Source organism: Triturus cristatus, chromosome 6 (assembly GCF_964204655.1).
Source record: "Triturus cristatus chromosome 6, aTriCri1.1, whole genome shotgun sequence".
NCBI lineage: Eukaryota > Metazoa > Chordata > Amphibia > Caudata > Salamandridae > Triturus > Triturus cristatus.
In genome coordinates, this window is record NC_140589.1 from 918,538,186 (window position 1) to 918,562,006 (window position 23,821).

Here is a 23,821-nt window from a genome sequence, read left to right on the forward strand (position 1 = left end):
GCCACGGACCCAATTGGGCCATTCCGGCAGAAACATGTTGACCACACATAAAGACGGTTAGGGGACACTAACTACCCCACGCACCGTCACACATAGTTTTTAATATCATATAGTTGTCAATCACATTAAAAATCACTTTTTGACCACTATAATGATTTTTAACCCCACTCACTTTTTCACGGGCCCCCACTCAGTCATTTAGTAAGTGCATCCTTGTCGTCAAGTGTATGCCCGCCCTCTATCAAACGAAGGTTTTAGAGGGCGAGGACTGGTCAATGATGAAGCATGACACCAGGTGGTGTGTGAGACCAGTCCGCAACTTTTTGTGAGATGCCCACACCTACGACGTTCCTGTAACTCGTTTGGGTTATCACACTAGGAGCGGCTTCTTGTGGTAAACAGGGACAGGTTACAGTCATCTGACAATGCTAGGCAGGTGGGAGGGGAGTGGCAGCTCAACAGAACACTCAGAGTAGATAGGAGTGGCAGGTCCATGGAACATGGTGGGCAAAAAGGATGGAGCAGGGGCATGCACAAAGACATCGGAGGGCAGGGGGAAGGACAATAGGGGCAGCAAGCTAAGCACAGAGTTTAAGCAGGAGGTCAATGATGGGGCATAGAATAGGGCAATGGAGGGCAGGAGGAGTGGACTGGTACATCATACTAAATTGAGGGCAGTGGCAGCACATCAGACCATGCATGGCAGGAGAGAGGAGGCTAGTCCATGGATTCACACAACAGAGGATAGGGAGGAGGGGGATGGGGCAGCAAGCTAACTGTTCAGAGAAGGCGGGTATTAGGAACTTTATTGTTTTTAAAACGTGTGTCTGTGCGAACTACTTAAAATATGAACAAGTATGCAGCATAATCTCACTTTTATTCAGGAAGAAGAGGACGTTTGTGACTGTGACTCCGGGCTCACTTGGCAGAAACAACCCCTGACCCTCCAACCCATCGCAAAATGTAATTCCCGTGAAAAGGTTAGGTGAACACAGTGTTATATAGAACATAGTCCTGAGAGCACGATTGAAAATGAAAACTAGATATAGTGTATGGTATAAACTATGCACCAAAAAGTGTGATATAAGATGAACCGGGCGTGAAATATAATATGCAATACATTGTGCGCAATTACAGATTCATTGGAGAGCGCGAGATTGCACAGGCACTAGCGCGTGCTATGCGATATGCGCCTTGGAGTGTAATATGCACAGGGCAGTGTTGTGTAACCTAACTAGTCTCTATAGTTGTAATATAAAATATGTGCTGGGGAGTGTAACGTTGCATATGCACTGTGACAAAGATATGGATCCCAGATTGTAATATGTATGGCATAGCACTGTGCGTTATAACATAGGCATCAAGGAAGGCACGTTAGATGGGGCAATATAACCCGTGCGAAGACAAGTGTGGCATGACATATTCACGGGGTGGTGTTACAGTGCACATGGGCTAGAGAATGTCATAGCATATGCACTAGCTAGTGAATACAACACAGAGGTGTGTGGCACTCAGCAGGCAATGGTGGGTGTAACACAGCATTGGGCTCTGCCAGGAGCGCACTGTGACTCTCAAGTGATGTTCGTCCCCTTTCCAGAGAGTAAAATAAAAAGTATTACACATCCGGCAGTGGATGTGTGTTTTATTAACCGTGAGAGGGGTTTCTTGCATAGTTTTGGACGAATTTTTGTCGAATCCCCTTTGAATAGCTTGGTGTGCATGTGTATGAAATGTGCCCGTCAATAGCTACCCATTTCCATTGTTGGTATGTCCATTGTTTTGAAAATTTTAGGCTCTATTTTTGAATGTGTGTATCAAAGGTTATATTAGGGTGAGAGGAGGTCTGCCACTCTATCACAAGGATGATGTCATCAGTGATGTCATCCGTGATGTCATTTGAGATGTCATCAGTGATGTCATGAGTGATGTCACTGACCATGTCATGAGTGATGTAATATGTGACGTCATCAGCAGTGCATTGCGGGCGCGAGAGTTATAGTTAGCTGAACTAACTATAACGGGGGAATTTCAATGGTTTTGTACAAGTGAAAAGTCCAGCTAACTATAACACCCCTGAAACCTATGTTTTTTTCAGTGAATTTCTGAGGTTTTTTAAATGCTAATTCCTAACTATAACGTGCCTGAAACCTATGGTTTTTTCTGTGAATATATACATATATATATATATATATATATAACCTACTGGCGGTCGCCAGTAGGTAGTTATAGATAGAACCTAGTTTCCATAGGAAAAGCATTTTTTGACTTGCTAATAACTTTGGCGTCGTTTGATAAATCTTCGCGAAATTCCCCCCCCCAAAAAGTCTATTCAGGTCAGCTCCTATCCTGAAAGTTTAGGGGTGATTCGTCAAGCGGGGGCTGAGAAAAAAGGGGGGTCCAAAAACGCGATTTCCCCATGTTAATTTCCATAGAACATTTTGAGACGGGCTACAGCCCGAACTACAGAACGGAACTACCCCAAATTTGGGAAAAAGGTAGAGCTTGGTTCAGAAAGCGACCTTTTTTTTAAATAGTGTAAATCTGTTCAGTAGTTTTTGAGACATTCAAAAAATAAGAGTCAAAAAATCAATTTCCCATAGGAAACTTTGGGCAAGGCTACAGTCGAAACTGCTGAATGTAATTACACCAAATTTGCCAAAAAGGTAGTGTTTGGATCAGAAACCAAACTTTTTTAAAATGGTGTAAATCCGTTCAGTAGTTGCTGAGAAATTCAAAAAATACAAATATTGATATCAAGAGGCGCGGTGGATCCCCACACCCTCCCGACCATGCGCTTTATTCTAATTGGCTGTCAACACTTCAAACCAGGAAGTGTTGGCAGCCATCTTGTAACTCGGTAGAACCGAGTCACAAGAAAAGAGAAAAACAAACACGAAAAACAAGAAAAGGGGGCAGGGTAAAAACACCCTGACCCCCACAAGGACCCCCAGGGCCCAAAAAGCAAAAAAAAAAAAAAAAAAAATCTGCCAAATTCGCGCTGGGCTCGCGAATCCGGCCGAGAAAATAAAAAAAAACAAAGCGCCGGCCTCCTGCGCTTCGTTGTATTGAAGCCCTTGGATGGACCAGGTCCCGGGGGCACTGAAAAAATGTGTGGGGGGGCCCAATCCCCCCACACTGCCCCGGGGTCCGCTACCTCCCCGAGGCTTGATTTAAGAGTTGCGGGGGGGCACACAGCCCCCCGCAGCCCCAGAGACTGCCACCCCGGGCTAATTTTTAAATGTGTGGGGGGGCCTCCCTGGGGACAGCCACCCCCTGGGGCTTTTCTTTATTTGCGGGGGGCACACGGCCCCCCGTTGCCCTGAGGACCGCCACCCCCAGGGCTTTTTTTAATAAATAATTAAACTTGTGTGGGGGGGCTCAAGCCCCCCCACACGCCCCGGGGAACACCACCTCCCCGGGGCACTAAGATGCAAATGTGGCGGTCTGTTACGGACCCGAGCCCTGGGACCACCATCCCCAGGGCTTTGCAAACATTGAGAGGGGGCTACGTGGGCCCCCTCCTGGAGCTCTCCATGGCCCTGGGGACTGCCATCCCCCAGGGCCAGCTCCTGCAGTGTCCTGGGGTGACCACCCCGGGAAATTGCTGTTTGGTATGGCAGGGCGGGAGTCATGTGGCTCCCGCCCTGTCATAGCAAACTGTGGTTTGGATTTTGTAAGTGAGAGCAGGTTTCCTGCTCTCGCTTACAAAATTCAAACCACATTGCTTTTCCGCAAGGGGAGCTGCATGTCGGCGGGACCATGGGGGAATTGGGGCTCCCCCCATGGTCCCCAATGAAAAGGCCAGGCCCCGGGGGATGGGTCCCTGGGGCCAGAAGTGGCCCGGGAGGGGGGCCACGCCACCCCCCTACATTGTGTATAATATATATTTTTTTAAACGGAGAGGCCAGACCCCGGGGGTTGGGGTCCCCGGGACCATATTTGGCCTGAGGAGGGGGGCCAATCAGCCCCCCTCCAAAACAAAAACAAAAAAAAAGGATGGCCAGGCCCCGGGGGATGGGGGCCCCGGGGCAAGAAGTGGCCCAGGAGGGGGGCTATGCAGCCCCCCTCGCCAAATAAAAAAAAATATACATAAAGGCCGCCCCCGGGGGATGGGGTGCCCGGGTCCAATAGAGGCCTCAGGAGGGGGGCCACGCAGCCCCCTTCCTATAAAAAAATATATGTGGGCAAGCCCCGGGGGTTCGGTTCCCCAGGCCTGGAATCGGCCAAGGGAGGGGCGCCCATGCGGCCACTCTCCAGTTTACATTTAAAAAGAAAAAAAAAGGGGGCAAGGCCCTGTGGGATGGGGTCCCCAGGGCCCAAAAAAAGGCAAGAGGAGGGGGGCAACACAGCCCCCTTTCTTACATTTTCTTTTTTTAAAAGCCAGCATCGCGGCTAGGCCCCGCCTCCTCCCTGCAGCACTCAGCAGACGCGCCTCCTGGCGCGTTGTAAGTTGGGGAATTAATTCCCCTTGAATACTGAGGGTCCCTGGGGGCCAACTAGCCCACCAGGAACCTCCAGTATGAGCCAGGGAGCTGCGTTGCAGAGAGGTGTTCAGAGGCCACGCCCCTTTTTACACCTCTCTGCAACGCAGCTCTGTAGTGCTTACTGGAGGTAGCTGGTGGGCTAGTTGGCCCCCAGGCACCCTCAGGACTCAAGGGGATTTAATTCCCCAATTTACAACACTCCAGGGGGCGCATTTGCACAGTGGTGCAGGGCGGGGCGTGGCTTGATGTGTCAAGTGTGCAAATGCGCCCTGTGGCATGTTTTAAGTTGGGGGATTAAGTCCCCTTGAATCCTGAGGGTCCCTGTGGGCCAACTAGCCCACCAGGTACCTCCAGTAAGGGCCAGGGAGCTGCGTTGCAGAGAGGTGGTCCAAGGCCACGCCCTGTTTTTACACCACTCTGCAACGCAGCTCTGTGGCGCTTACTGGAGGTAGCTGGTGGGCTAGTTGGCCCCCAGAGACCCTCAGGACTCAGCTATACTCGCAGCCTCACAGAAACCCACTGTGGTAATATAATTTAATGTGAAACTGGCAACCGCTATTATCAAAAACTTACCTTAGGTAAGAACTCTAAGTTCCAGGATGCAATGCGCAGACGCGCCCAGTGGGCGAGATTTAAAAAACTGTTACTTCGAGTTGCGGCATGTTACCTGTTTCGCATTAGCCAGATCACCTGTGACCAAGGGCATGGATGCCCGAAACGCGTAAGGACTTGAATGCTGGCAAAGGAAATTCTGTGCGCTTGTCGATGTCAAGCAGGGCTGCCTTGTAGGAATAAAGTATTATTCAACGTGTGTGGCCTCCAAGTCTGGTGCTTCGTTTGGTGGATATATATATATTCACTGAAAAAAACATAGGTTTCAGGGGTGTTATAGTTAGCTGGACATTTCACTCCGTTATAGTTAGTTCTACTAACTATAACTTGCGCGCCCGCAATCCACTGCTGATGATGTCACATATTACATCATTCATGACATGGTCAGTGACATCACTGATGACATCTCAAATGACATCACTGATGACATCACTGATGACATAATCCACATGACAATCAGATACACCTCATCATACACTAGTATAACCTTTCATCACTCACTGTAAAATTCAGAGTACCATATTTGAATCCATTGACACACCAATATAAGTTTCTAAAAACCCACTCAGTGATTCCCTAGATCTACACACACGTCTAAACACTTACCTATAAATTCATTCATACATGCTGACAAAGATTAATAGAACACTATCAAATATACTTAAACACCTATATCGACATTGCACACATCATTAACTTATGCAGTCATCCTACTCACTTATGCAAACAATGGATCATACTTACATTTAGTCAGCTACACACTTATACAAACACTACTTTTACTTATTCATGTAGATAGTAACTCATACTTAGTGTGTTATAAAATCACAATTACAAGTATACAGTTATCGATACAGTCACTCATATAATCTCTGAGTGTTATGTATACTTATTTATATACAACAACTGTCACATACACTGCCTTTTATTTTTCTACTTTGTTGGACATGTACCATTGAGAGATATATTTGCTCATCACCACACACATAAAGATATTCACTTACCCAAACAACAGTTATAACATGCAGTCTTAACCTCATATATCTACTGAATCAACTATTCACACATCTTTGGGCAGTCACACACCCACCACTGAACCACACACACATTCACTTTCCCATACAAATACTCAGTTAACTAATCAATAACTAATATAGACTTTCACGTAGCTAGTAACCAACTGGTGCAGCAGTTTACACAACAACTGACAAAGTGATATAGATATTCACACAGTTTAGTCACTATTCAATATATTTAGTGAGGCACTATAAGTTACTCAAGTAAACAGCCAATCACACTGCTACTAAATCCTCCATCAAGATATTTATATATCCACTCATTCATCAATGCAGATTGCTATATATATAATACATATTTAAATACCGAACCAACCCACATGTCATCAGTGATGTCATCAGTGATGTCACTGACCATGTCATGAATGATGTAACATCATCAGCAGTGGATTGCGGGCGTGCAAGTTATAGTTAGTAGAACTAACCACAACGGAGGAATTTCCTGAAACTTATGTTCTTTTCAGTGAATTTCTAAGGTTTTTTAAATGCTAATTCCTAACTATAACAGACCTGAAACCTATGGTTTTTTTCAGTGAATACATGTAAATATGAAAGCACATTGCTTCCCACATTTATTCAAAAGATAACACACATTTCTATTGGTTACACATTTCAACCCTTTCCAATTGACATAAGTTTGAACCCTACCTCCAACCTGCTTACTGCCTGTTACCACAGTAACAGTTCATGGAACAGTCAACTGAGCACAAAGGTCACAAGTTCAGCACACAATGTTGCTACTCTAAACAGCAAGTGTGCTTGACTTTTCAAAATATCAGCTTATCCTATGTAATGTTCCTTTCAAATAGTTTTTGTTAACCAATAAGAAACATGCTTTTAACAAATACAAACATGCACCCTACTTTTCAGTCTAGAATGTTCTCAAACAGCCAATCATTTCTTTTCTTTTTTCAAAACTGCATCTTATCCACCATTTTTGAAAAATCTTACTTTTCAAACTGCCATTTCACATACAGACACCTTCTGAGTGCATCCAGACCTCCTTTGAAGATGCTTAGAGTATTGATTGTGGAACAGAGCTATATTATCTGGAGCCAAAGGTATGCTGAAAGCAGAGGTATTGACAAAAACCTAGCTTTGCCAAATGTAGACATTAAATGGAGAGGATTAAAGTGGCACCAATTGATGCCATTGGTTAAATCCTTTTTGCGTCTCCAACCCCCTCACCTCATAATTGTGCACTGTGGTGGCAATGACCTAGGCACTTTGACTGGGGTAGGTCTGGAAATGCTTATGAAGGACACCTTTGGCGAATTGATGTCACTTTTCCCCCAAACTGCTTTTGTGTATTCTAACATATGCTAAAGACAGAAATGGAACTGGTCAAATCATTTTTGTCCACAGATTGAGAAAGGTAGGAAACATGTCAACAAAGCTGTTTCTGCTTATCTCAGAGATTATAGGATGGGGTCCATTTACAACAACAATCTGCATTTTAATATGCAAGGCATCTATAGGAGAGATGGTGTACATTTTACAGATGAGGGTAACAGAGTCTTCCTCAACAAATTTAGAATCTGTATAGGTACTTACTTGTAGGTACCAAAATCTCTCAATAAACACAACGGCTCTTTTTAGAGCCACTCAAGATCTAAACACATAAGCTTGATGTTTATCTGAAAAATATTACTTTTTTTTGCTTGGAGTCACGCACCCGACGCGTTAGGAATTGCGCACCCAACGCGAGAAGAGTCGTGCACCTAACGTGTGCACACCAGGGGGCTGCAAGAGGAGTCATGCACCCAACGCGGGAGGAGGTGTGTACCCAATGCGTGCACACCAGGGAGCCGCGCTGAGCGCCACGCTCGGTGCGCGACTCCTAATTTGACTGTAAAAAAAAAAATTTGCACCTATTACTAATTTCTATTCCCCGGGGATCCCATCCCCCGGGGCCTATTTACAACGTTGGGGACCATGGGGGGAGCCCCAATGCCCCCACAGTCCCAGCCGGCTCCCCACGTCCTTCGGGAGCCGGCATTGCTTTTCCACACGGGGAGCTGCTAACATGCAGCTCCCCGTGTGGATAAGCAATATGGTTTGCATTTTGAAAGAGAGAGCAGGTTTCCTGCTCTCTCTTTCAAAATCCAAACCAAGTTTTCTATGACAGGGCAGGAGCCTCTGCTCACGCCCTGCCAAGCAAACAGCAGTGTCCTGGGGTGGGCACCCCGAGACACTGCAGGAGCCGGCCCTGGGGGGGTGGCGGTCCCCAGGGCCATCGACGGCTCCAGGAGGGGGGCCACGTGGTCCCCCTCCCACAATATAAAACGCCCCGGGGGTGGTGGTTCCCGGGGCTTGGGGGGGGCCTTTGAGCCCCCCACTCATTTATTTTGTAGCCCCGGGGGGTGGCGGTCCCCGGGGCTGGGGGCCCTTCTGGCCCTCCATCAAATTTTATGTTTTTTGCCCCCAGGAATTGGCCCCCCCGGGGGCTAATTATTAAAGAAGTGTGGGAGCCCGCGCTTCATTTTATTTTTCAGGAGGATCCGCACACCCAGCGTGCATTTTGCAGTTAAAAATAAATAAATTGGGGCCCTGGGGGTCCTTGTGGGACCCCCTAAGCAGGTCTAGAGGGTCAGGGTATTTCTACCCTGCCCCCTTTATATGTTTTGCACACTTCATCCACTGATTTCTTAAGCCTCGCTTCTACAGAGACACAAAATGGCTGCCAACACTTCCTGGTTTTGAGTGTTTATAGCCAGTTGACAGCTAATTAGCATGCAGCTCGTGATCGGGAGGGTGCACGCTGGGTGCGCATAGGGTGCGCGGATCCTCCGAGGCCATAGATATATCTTTGATTTTACTTTTGATTTTCTCAGCAACTACTGAAATGATTTACACCATTTAACTAAAAGGCACGAGTGTGAACCAAGGCCTACCTCTTTGCCAAATTTTGTGTAATTCCGTTCAGCAGTTCGGGCTGCAGCTGAGATTAACAGATCCTATGGAAAATTGCATGGGGAAAACACGTTTTGGAACCCCCCCTTTTTTTCTTGGCCCCCGCTTGACGAATCATCCCGAGACTTTCAGGATAGGAGCGGACCGGAGCGCCCCACCAGTTTTTAAAATTTCATGAAGATTCGTCAACCGGCCCCAAAGTTATTCCAAATAGAATGTTGCCGATTTCCTATGGATAATAGGTCCTAACTATAACTACCTACTGGCGACCGCCAGTAGGTAATATATATATATATATATAGCTTTAATTAAAATAAAAGGTTCGGACAGTGATACTATGGTATCCAATGATCATACTTGTGAAGCTCCTACTGAAGCCAACCATGTTGAAGACAGAAAACCAGTAGTTAGGCTCATAACGACTTTCAATAGTCAAGAGAAACAAGTAAGGAGAATCATCAATAAAAGCTGGCCAATTCTTAAATCTGATATCACCCTTGCACCTGAATTAAATGCCCTACCAGCTATTACATTTAGAAGGGCACCCTCTATGAGGGATGCCTTAGTAAAAACTAGTCCAGAAGTAAGCAACACTGTTAATTGGCTATCAAATAGAAAAGGTTTTTATAAATGTAGCTCTTGTAGGGCATGCAAGTTCGGCATCAACAGACAAGAATACTCAGATGCTTTTTCTCTAACGCCTCTTAAAATCCAAGGTTTTTTCACTTGTAAAACTGATTATGCTATCTATGTGTTAGAATGCACTTGCCATTTGAAGTACATAGGTAGCACTTAACTGCAAGTTTTTAATCGTATTTTACGACACTTACGTGCCATTGTAAATTCAGATGCTACCTACCCTGTTGCGCGTCATTTTAAACTAATACATCAGAATAATCTGAACGATCTCAGTTATTTTGTAATAGACGCAGTTTCTAAATCAATAAGAGGAGGCAACAGGGAGAAAAAACTACGTCAGTTGTAAAGCCAATATATTTTACAATTTGACACCAAGATGCCAAATGGCCTTAATACTGGAGAGGACCTACACAACTTTCTATAAATTAGTTTTTTATCTTTGTAGATATATTGGTGTTTCGGTCCTGCATTTTATCAGATTTTTTACTGGTTTTATTGATTAATTTTATTGATTAATTTTACCAGTATTCCATTTGGCATTTGCACGACAAGATACTGTGATTGTTTTTTTAGGTCTGAGTATAAAATCAGGGGTGGGGGAATCATATCGCCCGACGCCCGAACCAAGTTGTTTTTATCGGTGGGCAAGAAGATTTAATGTCTATTTTGTCCGACGGACAAGTAGACATTAAATCACGTAAATGAAACAGACTGTGGGCACTATGGGGCTCACAGCCAATCAGAGAAGCGTGCCGGAAGCCTTTGGAGGCTTCTGATTGGCTAGCAGCCCATAACTGGGCTCTAGACAGTGATTGGCTGAGGGAGTGAAACGTCACTCAGTCTCTGCAAGTAGGAGATCGTGGCCGCCGCGAGGCAATACATAAGGTAAAATAAGCACTACCATAATGCCCGCCATAGCACTTGTTGAGTGTTCAAAAGTGTTATATTTTGCTCAGCTTGCAGATCGCTCCGTAATTAGAATAGAGCCGGTGTGCCTGCTGTGAGACACCGTGTGTAAGCTTGTGGTTCCAGAAAGCGCGGGCTCTCATCGCTGCAGTTGGAGCGTGAGACTGAGCATATAACGTAGGGGCGCTGAAGCAGAGGGCACAGTAAAGCGGCGCCGCAGTAACAGGGGATCCGCAAATAAGATAACATTCTGCCCCCACTTGTTTACACGAGGCCCCCATTATGCCGCAGGACCCTGCCTCCGCCTCTACCTAGTCCTCCTGTCCCATGGGCACCCGGAGATCACTGCTGCCGCCGGCTTCCTATCCTCGTTGCTTCGGGGTTGAGTGAGCGAGAGCCGACTGTGGGGTTTTGGAGGGGCTGTGGCCGAGGCGCTAGCAGAGACCACTGTAAATATCACTGGTTTCCACTTCCAGAGAAGCCCGCCAAAGGATCCGGTTAATGCTGCATTTGTATCGACCACGGTAAGGTGGGAAGTCGGATCGGTCTTTCCAGCCTACAGCTCTTCACGCTGCTGCCCCTGTCTTATTGGTTCAGGTAGGACGGTTCCATCTGTGTGCTTTGAGGCTGCAGCCCTACCCCCTGTCCCCTCAACCCCCTCTTCCACCTACCTTCCCATTACTGATCTGTAAGATGATGATGATGGGGCACACGAGCCTGACCAAAAACTACATGTTGACTGCAGCTAGCTAACGCCTCCATGGTTGTGTGCACACCAGGGGGTGAGGTGGGGCCGTCACCTATATTCTAAAGAGCAAGTCACTGGAATAGAGCAACACTGAAAAGGAAGCGGGGGGGGTGGCGGGAGGAGTGTGTCCAGCCTGAAGCTAAATGAACCTGATGCGTTTGGTTAATGTAAGGGAGGAGGGCGAGGTAGCAGGGTGGATATTTCTCTTCAAAGATTATCGGGTTTCAAGCCTGGCCTGACCATGAACCCACTGAGTCCCTATTATTGGGGCCCAGTCTCTGCCTGTTTACTACGGCTTGTGAGTGACCTTGTGACCAAATCCTCACAGCACTACGCTGCCTCTGTTTGTAGGGTTTTGAATATTAATATATAGCTGTTAGCATTACTTTCGGCCTTGCATTTCAACTTCACTGTGCCCCTGCCCCCCCCCCTCCCGTTTTGTGCTGTTGACAACATATCAGGAACGAGTGTCTTCGTTGCCCATGCTGTTCGGCGTCAGTGCCCCCTAGCTCCGGGAGCCCCAGAATTCAGTTAATTCCACACCTGAAGTACCAACAGATGTGACCAACCGTTGCTATTTGAGCCGTGCTGTAAGTCGTGCCAACTGCGCACGTTTCCATTGCTATGCAGAGAGCTGATTAGAACTCTCTTTCACACCAGATGTGTGACACAGAATTGCCATACTGGGCAATTTCCCTCACAAATGGGCGATATATTTCCCATTTGTGTGAGAAAATGCTCAATTGGCCGGTGCCTAGTATTTTAGTGTGTATAATTAAGCCCGTTGTACGCATTTCTTTTAAGCTGCCATGCTTGCTTAATTGCTAACTTTAACTGTAAAAGGACACTGGATAATTAATAGGTAAAGAGGTTGTCCAGATATCACGTTGGTAAAGTGGGGACGTGAGCTTGGATTAGAAGGCGCATTTTGAGACTATACAACCAAATGTTCCCTCTGCATAACACATTTGATTTACAGTGCAGCTGCGCCAATTTAATAGTGCTACTTAAGAAAAATAAATGAATGTGACAGTCCTTGTGTAAATGTAACTGGTGCTCATGTAAAGCGCTCCAATATCTTCAGGTCGAGTTCACGCTATATAAAACCGCAAAAAAAATGCCATTCTTTTATTAGCACTCAAGGTCTTATGCAAGCGTATTCAGGCCATATTAAAATTCACATTGATCCATAGGGTGAAGAAAAAGAATGTCCTGCATTTTTTATTTAAGTACCAAACGCCACTTTAAAGTGCGTGCGCTCGACCTACAGTGCAAGTGGCTGTGGGCACAGGCCATCTGCTCGGAGCATGGATACCCCTTGAGAAGCAGGACATTCTTTCCCTCCTTTATTGTGCCCCAAGGTGAGAGAACCGCACAGGGGGTCTGCATTAGGGATATTTTTGCAAGCCTCACCGCCCACGGGTATTTCCACAATCTCTGCACACAGCAACAGAAAAGGCGAAACTTGACCCAGGCGAGAACAGGCAGCGCAATGGCTCTATTTCCATTTCAAAAGGTTGAAGCTGTTTTTTCCTCACCTTCTTATCTGTAACTCAGGGGTGTGGTGAACCTTCCCCCACCCCCCTCGCTCTGTCAGCTGGAAGAGGGATTGAGGGCTGCTACTGGGCCCCTCTTAGCCTGTCAACCTCAAAATAAAGAGCAATGAATTCTACAGTGTGTGAAGTGGAGTGAAGTGAAGTGCTTGTGTGCCCCAAATAACTGAAGTGTTAGGGGGGCCCAAGTTAGCTTCTAAGGGTAGAGCAGAACTACATAGTGGAGCAGGAAATCACTGTTTGCAACTTCTCACTCTAGCCGAGACCTGACTTGCTGCCTTGAGGCATTCTCATTGTTCAGACATCTTTGACCTATGTTTGATTAAAAATAATCATTAAAACTGCTTTATTCATCAGAATAACGTATCCCTGTCCAGTAGACTAGTCAAGTCTTAAAATGACTTAACTAGTGAAATGGTGGTGAGGAAGATATGAAGGGTGCCATTAAAGAAGAAGATAAACTGCTGATTTCACTTAGCAGCAGTTCAACAATCTGGTGGTTTGTTCAGTTGGTATGGTGTGCTAGTTTTTTTACACATATGCAGAGCTCTGCCAATGAACACAACTAGATCACTCTGACTGTGCTTGTGTGAAACAGGGGGGCCTCCATTTAATACTCATAGTTTGTGAAAGAGAACCTGGTTAGTTAAAAATTGGCTTCCATGCTTAAATTGTGTGATCTTAGGCAAATATTTTATTTCACCAAAACTTAAACTTTTTTTTAATAATCAAGGGAAGCACTTTCAAATGCATGTGTTCAGAATACGAGCTGTACAAAAACCTGTTTTTGAATTAATATAGACAATGTTGCTCTATATTCTGGTCACATACAGTGTTCACATCTGCCGTGCCTCTTGGTTCACTAATGGCACTGTCATCAGTGCGGTAAATCGTCCATTCTTCCAGAATGTCAAGACTGATGGCACGGGCAAATCGATCATGAGGATTCAGTTTTCTCCTCCTACAGACAGATACATACTTTAGTGAGATTCTAGATCCTTGGCAGGGCATGAAACATGCTTCTGTCTGTCTGTAGGCAAGCCAAAGGGTGTTCATTTTTAAATCAGTAAATAAATATTTTCAAGACATGTCCCCCCTCATTCCGTAGGTGCATGCAATTATGGCGATGCATACACTTGCACACATCCTCACATTGTGTGAGCCTAGGAAATGGGTCAAGTCATCATTATGGCTGTTTGCTTTTTCTCTTATTTTCACGATGCTACACGGCATCAGCCAAAAGCTTTTTGCGCATGATGCACTGCATGGGCAACAGCACTGGAAAAACCAATAGGTCAGAAAAGAAAGATCTTTCTCGGGTTAGTAAATTAAAAAAAACATGGCACTGGAGTCATTCTGCTCGTATGCTTTCTGATGCATGTACATGATCATCATGCATGCATGTGTGAGAAACATGCAATTGCGTCATCATGCTTTTTAGGTCTGGCTTTAGCCAAGACCTTTTGATTTTACTAAAATAATATGTATAATATTACTTAAAGGGCTTTCGGCCACCTCTTTTCACCCATTGGTCTGTTGTTGTCATTCCCATTTTGCTTCCGGCCACAACAGCATATACCATGGGGCAATGGATCGGCATAATTAAAGCCTCTGGTTAAAGTCGCTTTGTGTGGCTGCAGTGCATTTTTCTCTTTCACAAGGTGCCCAGATCTGACCACAAGGAGTTCCCTTAGTACCAATGTTGCCCGATGTGATTGTAGGACACATTTGACGTGAGCCCATGGCATATTTCAGTTTTATCAGTTCCTATCTTCTTACAACGTTGTTGTAAATTCCGTTTGAAGTAGACTGCTGCTATTTCATGGCATTCCAGGACTCTTTCACCAATGGTTCTTTGATAAACCTTGACCAGGCCTGGGAAAAGTCATTTTTTATGGCGTTTAATCTGCAGCAGTTGTACTGAAATACAGGTGGGGTGTCGTGTAATTTGGATTTTAGTATCCAATATTAATTTATACTTCTCTGTGTACCCTCGGTGCTTTCTTTTTCTTTCTTTCCGTTTTGCCTTCCTTCTTTCTTTTCTGTTTTTCCTTTCTTAATTACCTTCTTTCAGTCTTTATAATTTTTCTTTCCTTTCTTTTTGCCTTATTTCCTTTTTTCTTTCTGATCATTCTTTCCTTTATTTTATCCATAATCTTTCTTAAGCTGTCAGTTTTGCACGTTATTTCTGTTTTTCATTTATTTTTTAATGGTAACAATGGTAGATTTGAATCCCCTTTATGTAAACTTGTACTTTTCGAAAGCTCAGATCCTTTTTCTTACTTAGTGTAAATCTTTTCTTGGCTTCTAGGTCTAGCGTGCAGCCAGTGTAGCACCAGAGTAGACTTCAGTGCGTTCACAACTCTTCATGAAACAGAATCACTACGAAACGTACTAGCAGCATAGAGGTTCATTGCAGCAGACCGCCTCAACCCTTGGTTCTCAAAGAGTTTGGAAAAGTTTAGGAGGAAACCTGTATCAATCAAGATTTAGTGCAATCTCTTATGTAAAAAGTCTGTTGCCATAAATAGCTCAACATTTCCGGACAGTGAGTTTAAAACTGAATTAAGTATAGTCTCTTACTTGATTACTTTGTCCAATTGACAGGCAAATATATCCCAACAAAGTCTATTCAGCTTCGGTTTCAAAAAAAGTAAAGACAGTGATAAAGAAAACCCAGGAGAAGGAAACCCAAAAAAACCAACTGAGATTGGGCCTTGTACCACTGCACAGAATCCTAACATTACTAAAAACAAAAAGTATGACTCTGAAAAAAGAAAACGAGTTTTTCAGTCACACTGGGTGGAATCCTGGCCATGGCTAACCCTGAAGGAAAGTCCGGATGGAGAAGGACCAAAAATGTACTGCACTATTTGCGAGAAATATCCTACTATAGCAGTCAGCTATTCGGGTTCAGGTAGAAATGCATTCTTAAGTGGATGTGACCAGTTGCGCATTGAACCAATCCGAGCTCATGAAACTAGTAAGGCACATATGACATGTGTTTCATGGCAACGCCAGGAAGTGAAAGAAACCGCTTTGCAGTCTCAGACTCCTATAGCTGGTACCTCAAATTCCAGTGTCCCTAAAGAGCAGCCCCTCATCATGCAAGCACTGCAAAAACTGAAGGAGACAGAGAGAAAGAAACTGACCATCTTGTTTAACAATGCTTACCTAATTGCAAAACAAGGTAAGCCACTCTCAGACATGGACATCTTATGTAGGGCTATGAAGAAAGCAGGTGTGGATATAGGAGAAAATTATGCAAACCGCGAAAAAGCCTCAGAGTTCATAAGATGTGAGGCGGATATACTTCGACAGGACATCAAAAAAATTCTTTCAAATTCTCGCTTCATCTGCATTATTGCTGACGGAAGCACAGATAGTGCCATCACTGAACAGGAAACTGTGCTGGTCAGAGTAGTCAATGGTGGGAAACCCTACACTCTATTTGCAGATCTTGTTCCACTTGAACATGCTCATGCGCAAGGAGTTCTGGACGGTATAGTTAAAGGAATCAAAAGGTTATCTTTGGATTTAGTAGATATGAGGTCTACAGAACATCCAGGCCCATCACTAATAGCTGTCAATTTTGATGGTGCTGCAGTTATGATGGGATCTAAGGGAGGAGTTGCAGCACTCCTAAAGAAAGACATTCCTTTTCTTCTGCCGTTCCACTGTGTAGCCCACAAGCTTCAGCTTGGGATTCTAGATGCTGTAAAATCCCATCCTTCTGTTTGTCAGTTTGAGCAAACATTGAAATGGATTTTCAAATTTTATTGGTATAGTCCTAAGAGGCGAAGAGATGCCAAAGAAATTTCAAAAATAATTGATGAAAACTTTGCACATTTCACCGATATTAAACAGGTTAGATGGGTATCCAGCAAAACCAGGGCTTTGGCAGCCATGCAGCAAAACCTGCAGACAGTGGTTCTACACTTGGGACAGGTTGCAGCTGGTAGTGATGATTCTGCTGCTAAGGCAAAAAAGTACCTCTCGGTTGTAACTAGTTTTACATTCATAAAAAACCTTTACAGTCTGAGAGATATCCTGAAGCCAGTGTCTCAGCTTTCAGAATTCTTTCAGTCTAATGAACTGCTTTTATTGCATGTTCCACCTGCTGTAGAGAGGTGTGCGTTGACCCTAGTAGGCCTACAAAGTGAGTTGGGTGAATATATGCAGCAGTTTAAAAAACTGTACCACCCTGAAGAAAAGAAGTTTGGACACATTTCTACTGATGGCTGGGAAATAAAGTTATCAGGACACTGCCCACCAGCAGCAACAATCAAAAGTGACAGTGATCTCATTGACAGTATGGTAAAGTACATTGATAAGCGGTTTGAAAATTTTAATTGCATGCCGGTTCAAGGTTTTCAGGCATTTGATTATACACTGTGGCCAGAAAGTAGAGAGGAACTCTATATATATGGACTCTCTGATATTGAGGCAATTGTACAACATTTTGAGGTACTTTTCACTACAGACGAGAGGTTGGCAATTGTAGAGGAGTTTTGTGGACTTAAAACCCATATGAAAAGCTTTCAGGCCAAAGGCATTCCTGTATTGCCTGCATACTCCACCGTGCTAGCAACAAAACCTTCCTCGTTGACTAATATATTAAAGCTTGTGGAGATGATGTTCACATTCAGCGTATCTACAGCAGAAGCTGAACGTGTTTTTTCTGCAATGAATATCATTAAGAACCCATTAAGAACACGGTTAAATCAAGATGTTCTCCAAGACCTGATGCTTCTTAAGGTAGAAGGACCCAACTTTGAGGATTATGACCCCAGCAGAGCTATTGATCTCTGGCTTACAACAGGAGGCACAAAGCATGTGTATGGACATAAAAGGTCACATCTATCATAACTTCTGAAGTATTGTTAATATGAAGCTTAGAGCAGCCTGCCATGCAAGATCATTTATTGTTGTAACTTGTATTTCTATACAATTTCTATATGTTTGGATAAATGGGAAAATATTGCTTGTCAAGTTTTTCTTAGCATTATTATTGCATAGCATTTAATGGTTTACCAATATTAATAAAACAAAAATATATTACGTTTCTCTGTCAGCCCTTATGTTTGATGTGTGGACGGGAGTAGGTGGGACAAGTGGATTTTACAGGACATGTAGATCTCAGTGGCATTTTGTCCCATGGACAAGTAGATTATTTTGAAATTTCCACACCCCTGTAAAATGTTTATATTTTTCTGTAATCTCAGCTATTTGATATTTGATATATGATGTATTATGGACCTTGTATGAACCGCTGATGTTGTCTATCCTCAACTCTTATATTTGCATATATAGCACATTGGTACCATGGTATATCTGCATAATGTTGCCAACCTGATTCCCTTCAATAATCAGTTTGTTTACAAGTAAATACCTAATGCTGACAGATGATAATAATTTGGTGTTTGCATTTAAGAATAATTTCACTGACTATTGATTTATAAGATTAAGACGTCTATATGCTGAATATATACACACACTATGCAAGTGATCTATGGTTTTAATAGTGAACATGCATTGTATTTATTATTTATTTATTTATTATGGCACTTGGAAACATGTATTCAGCACTTATTTTTGCACTAAGCACTTTATTCCTGTTTCTTAGAAATATATCAGTAACAGACTTATGATGGAAATAGGGAGACTCAAAATGCCATAAGTCACTGGGCACTTGCCCTGTATTCGTAACATTCTGATATTTTGAATTCTATGAGGACAACGTTGAATAACTCCAATGACGTTATTATTTATATTGTCTTTTCATCATATTTATTTATTTATTTATTATATAAATATTTATGTATGGCATTTACCATAGCAACAGATCTTAATAACAATAGTATTAACTGCATTTTTATACTTTGTATGTTTCTGTTGAGATATATATACAATGGTGCTCCCAGTTTTAAGTCTGTTTTCTTGCTCTATGATACATATAGGAGGAGCTTTTTTCACTTGAAGTTGTATTTAAAGCACTAATTGGTCTCAACATGTCATGTGATCAAGCCCGGTTGAATCTGGGCGAAACGCGTCATGTTACTGTAAGGGGATAATAAACCTGCACTTGGAAAGTATTTACCTGCGTGGTGGTCCGTTCCTGGTTGTGTTTCATATGTATATTATACATATATATGTATATATATTACCTACTGGCGGTCGCCAGTAGGTAGTTATAGTTAGGACCTATTTTCCATGGGAAATCCGCAACATTCTATTCCCAATAAGTCTGGCGCCGGTTGATGAATCCTCGCGAAATTTTCCAAACTTTTGGCCAGCTCCGCTCCGCTCCTACCCAAAAGTTTCGTGGTGATTCATCAAGCGGGGGCTGAGAAAAAAGGGGGGTACCAAAACGCGTTTTCCCCATGCAATTTCCCATAGGATCTGTTGTCGCAGTTACAGCCCGAACCGCTGACTGGAATGACACCAAATTTGGCAAAGAGGTAGCCCTCAGTTCAGACTCATGCCTTTTTCATATATGGTGTGAATCCGTTCAGTAGTTCCTGAGAAAATTAGAGTTAAAAGTACATAAATATCTATGGCCGAGGAGGATCCGCGCACCCTACATGCACCGTAAGTGCACCCTCCCCGAACCGAGCGCGCACCCTCCCTATCGCACGCTGAATGCTAATTGGCTGTCGAGCGTCTCTCTACATTCGAAACCAGGAACTGTTGGCGGCCATTTTCTGCCTCGGTAGAAGCGAGGCTGAAGAAGCAAAGGGAATAAGTGTGTAAAACATGTAAAGGGGGCAGAGTGGAAATACTCTGATCCTCTAGAGGTGCTTAGGGGGTCCCAGAAGGACCCCCTGAGGCCCCCTTTAAAAAAAAAAAAAACGGCAAAATGCACACACGGTGCGCGCATCCTATCGCGTTGGGTGCACGGATTCTCACGCGTTGGGTGCGCGGATCCACGGCAATGTTTTTTTAAAAAAGACAAGAAATCATTGGTTGTATGACTACTTCCTACACTGAAAGGTAGGGTGTATATTTCTGTTTTTAAAGGTATGATTCTTATTGGTTAACAAAAACAGATTGTAAGGAACATTATATATGATAAGCTGATATGTTGAAAAGTCAAGCACACTTCCTGCCTTGTTTAGTAACATTGTGTGCTGAACTTGTGACCTGTGAGCTCAGTGCAGTGTTCCATGAGCTGTTTCTATGGTAACAGGCAGAAGGCAGATTGGGGGAAGGGATGAAATGTATTTCAGTTGGAAAGGGTTGAAATGTTTAACCAATAGAAATGTGTGTTTGCTTTTGAGTTTATGTGTGAAGGATTGTGATTTGATGTTTACATGTATATGTGTGGAAAATGAAAGGGAAACTTTTCCATTCTTTGCTTTTGCTGAGAGGTGCACAGTGCAGAGATTCTGTAAAAGAAAATATGGTGAGTGACTGATGTACTTCTTAATCTACAAAAGAACTTGAAAGATGAGTTATTTAATTGTGAGGGGATGTATGTAGACTATTTTGATTTTAATCAGACTAATGTATTTCTCCTGCTAAAGTGTAGGGAGTACTTTTTTTCTCTACAATCTTATTGACAGTGTGTGTGCATGTATAAACCATTTTGTGATAAGCAATTGTGTTTTTCATGTGTTTGCAGACAGATAACTGTGTTGTTTTTATATTTTGGTAGAATTAGAAACCAGTCATTGTTTATGAATTTGTGAAATGAGTTATGTTATGTTTCTATACTAAAATGTAGTACTACTTCTAGATGAAGAAATGTGTTTTGGTATGGTGCAAGGGATAGTGTTGTTTGTCTAGAATCACACAGTGAGTCTGTGTGCATTTGGGAACCACTGTGAGAGAAGCATTTGGTAACATTGTGTATTTGCTGACAGATAACTGTTTTAACTTGTCATGTTGTGAAGTTTTAGTAGCATTAGAAGACAGTTATGGCTTATGATTTGATTAAATGAGTCAGGCTTCGACAGAAAAGTGCAGTCCTGAAATATGTAGATTGTGTGCAGTTCCGTTACCAGTTGCACTGTAGTGAATGAGTTTTGGTAAACTCCTAGGGATAGTGGTGCTTGTCTAGAATCACACTGTGAGTCTGTGTGCATTTGGGTAAGGATTGTGAGAGAAGCATTTGATAACATCGTGTATTAGTAGACAGATAACTGTTTTAAAACTGGTCATGTTGTCAAGTTTTAGTAGCATTAGAAGCCAGTCTTTGCTTATGCTTTGATTAAATGAGTCAGGCTTTGACACAAAAGTGCAGTCCTGAAATATGAAGATTGTGTGCAGTTCCCTTACCACTTTCACAGTAGTGAATGATTTTTGGTAAACTCCTAGGTATAGTGGTTGTTGTCTAGAATCACACTGTGAGTCTGTGTGCATTCGGGAACCACTGTGAGAGAAGCATTTGGTAACATCGTGTATTTGCTGACAGATAACTATTTTAAAACCTGTTATGTTGTCAAGTTTTAGTAGCATTAGAATCCAGTCATTGCTTATGCGTTGATTAAATGAGTCAGGCATTGACAGAAACGTGCAGTCCTGAAATATGAAGATTGTGTGCAGTTCCCTTACCACTTCCACAGTAGTGAATGATTTTTGGTAAAATCCTAGGGATAGTGGTGCTTGTCTAGAATCACACTGTGAGTCTATGTGCATTTGGGAACCACTGTGAGAGAAGCGTTTGGTAACATCATGCATTTGCTGACAGATAACTGTTTTAAAACATGTCATGTTGTCAAGTTTTAGTAGCATTAGAAGACAGTTATGGCTTATGCTTTCATTAAATGAGTCAGGCATTGACAGTAAATTGCAGTCGTGAAATATGTAGATTGTGTGCAGTTCCCTTACCACTTGCACTGTAGTGAATGAGTTTTGGTAAACTCCTAGGGATAGTGGTGCTTGTCTAGAATCACACTGAGTCTGTGTGCATTTGGGAACCACTGTGAGAGAAGCGTTTGGTAACATCGTGTATTTGCTGACAGATAACTGTTTTAAAACATGTCATGTTGTCAAGTTTTAACAGCATTAGAAGACAGTTATGGCTTATGCTTTCATTAAATGAGTCAGGCATTGACAGTAAAGTGCAATTGTGAAATATGTAGATTGTGTGCAGTTCCCTTACCACTTCCACTGTAGTGAATGAGTTTTGGTAAACTCCTAGGGATAGTGGTGCTTGTCTAGAATCACACTGTGAGTCTGTGTGCATTTGGGAACCACTGTGAGAGAAGCGTTTGGTAACATCGTGTATTTGCTGACAGATAACTGTTTTAAAACATGTCATGTTGTCAAGTTTTAGTAGCATTAGGAGATAGTTATGGCTTATGCTTTCATTACATGAGTCAGGCATTGACAGTAAAGTGCAGTCGTGAAATATGTAGATTGTGTGCAGTTCCCTTACCACTTCCATTGTAGTGAATGAGTTTTGGTAAGCTGCTAGGGATAATGTTGTTTGTCTAGAATCACACTGTGAGTCTGTGTGCATTTGGGAACGACTGTGAGAGAAGTGTTTGGAAAATCTTGTATTTGCTGACAGATAACTGTTTTAAGCGGTACAAAAGTGGGTGGTGATGGACGGAGTATCAGAACCAATCAAACACTCACACCCAGTCAACAGATCTAGGTTTAATCCATCACCGTTCTTTAGCCCACTCTGCCACCCCAGTTCAGACATGGCCATATGCAAATCAGTCTGACCCTGTGCCTCATGGGAACTGTCCAGCCCGAACTGCCAAGCCATGCCTTCCCTGGACCGGAAACAAGCTTCCTAGGACCGGTTTCTGGCATTTCAGCCGTCTTCAGCCAGGCTTGCTTGAATCCAGTGGCAAAGTGAGCAAGGGACTCACGTCTGAGCATACCCTGCCAACTTATGGCGAACAAAGCGGTACAAAAGGGGGTGTGATGGACGGAGTATCAGAACCAATCAAACACTCACACCCATCACCGTTCTTTAGCCCACTCTGCCACCCCTGTTCAGACATACCGCTTTGTTCGCCATAAGTTGGCAGGGTATGCTCAGATGTGAGTCCCTTGCTCACTTTGCCACTGGATTCAAGTAAGACTGGCTGAAGACGGCTGAAATGCCAGAAACCGGTCCTAGGAAGCTTGTTTCCGGTCCAGGGAAGGTATGGCTTGGCAGTTCGGGCTGGACTGTTCCCATGAGGCACAGGGTCAGACTGAATTGCATATGGCCATGTCTGAACTGGTGTGGCAGAGTGGGCTAAAGAACGGTGATGGATCAAACCCAGATCTGTTGACTGGGTGTGAGTGTTTGATTGGTTCTGATGCTCCGTCCATCACCACCCCCTTTTGTACCGCTTTGTTCGCCATAAGTTGGCAGGGTATGCTCAGACGTGAGTCCCTTGCTCACTTTGCCACTGGATTCAAGCAAGCCTGGCTGAAGACGGCTGAAATGCCAGAAACCGGTCCTAGGAAGCTTGTTTCCGGTCCAGGGAAGGCATGGCTTGGCAGTTCGGGCTGGACTGTTCCCATGAGGCACAGGGTCAGACTGAATTGCATGTGGCCATGTCTGAACTGGGGTGGCAGAGTGGGCTAAAGAACGGTGATGGATGAAACCCAGATCTGTTGACTGGGTGTGAGTGTTTGATTGGTTCTGATGCTCCGTCCATCACCACCCCCTTTTGTACAGATAACTGTTTTAAAACATGTCATGTTGTCAAGTTTTAGTAGCATTAGAAGACAGTTATGGCTTATGCTTTCATTAAATGAGTCAGGCATTTACAGTAAATTGCAGTCGTGAAATATGTAGATTGTGTGCAGTACCATTAACTCTTCCAGACTAGTGAATGAGTTTTGGTAAACTCCAAGGATAGTGTTGCTTGTCTACAATCACACTGTGAGTTTGCGTGCATTTGGGTAAGGATTGTGAGAGAAGCATTTGGTAACATT

The 23,821-nt window shown here is 43.7% G+C and overlaps 1 protein-coding gene and 1 pseudogene across 1 annotated transcript in view; both read left to right on the top strand.

Moving 5' to 3' along the window:
• The window catches only part of ARHGEF33 (Rho guanine nucleotide exchange factor 33), a 705,710-nt gene that overhangs the window by 514,546 nt on the left and 167,343 nt on the right, over positions 1 to 23,821 (top strand). The gene's annotated exons all lie outside the window — the stretch shown is intronic.
• On the top strand, positions 10,913 to 11,383 carry LOC146820795 (protein BTG2 pseudogene; annotated as a pseudogene).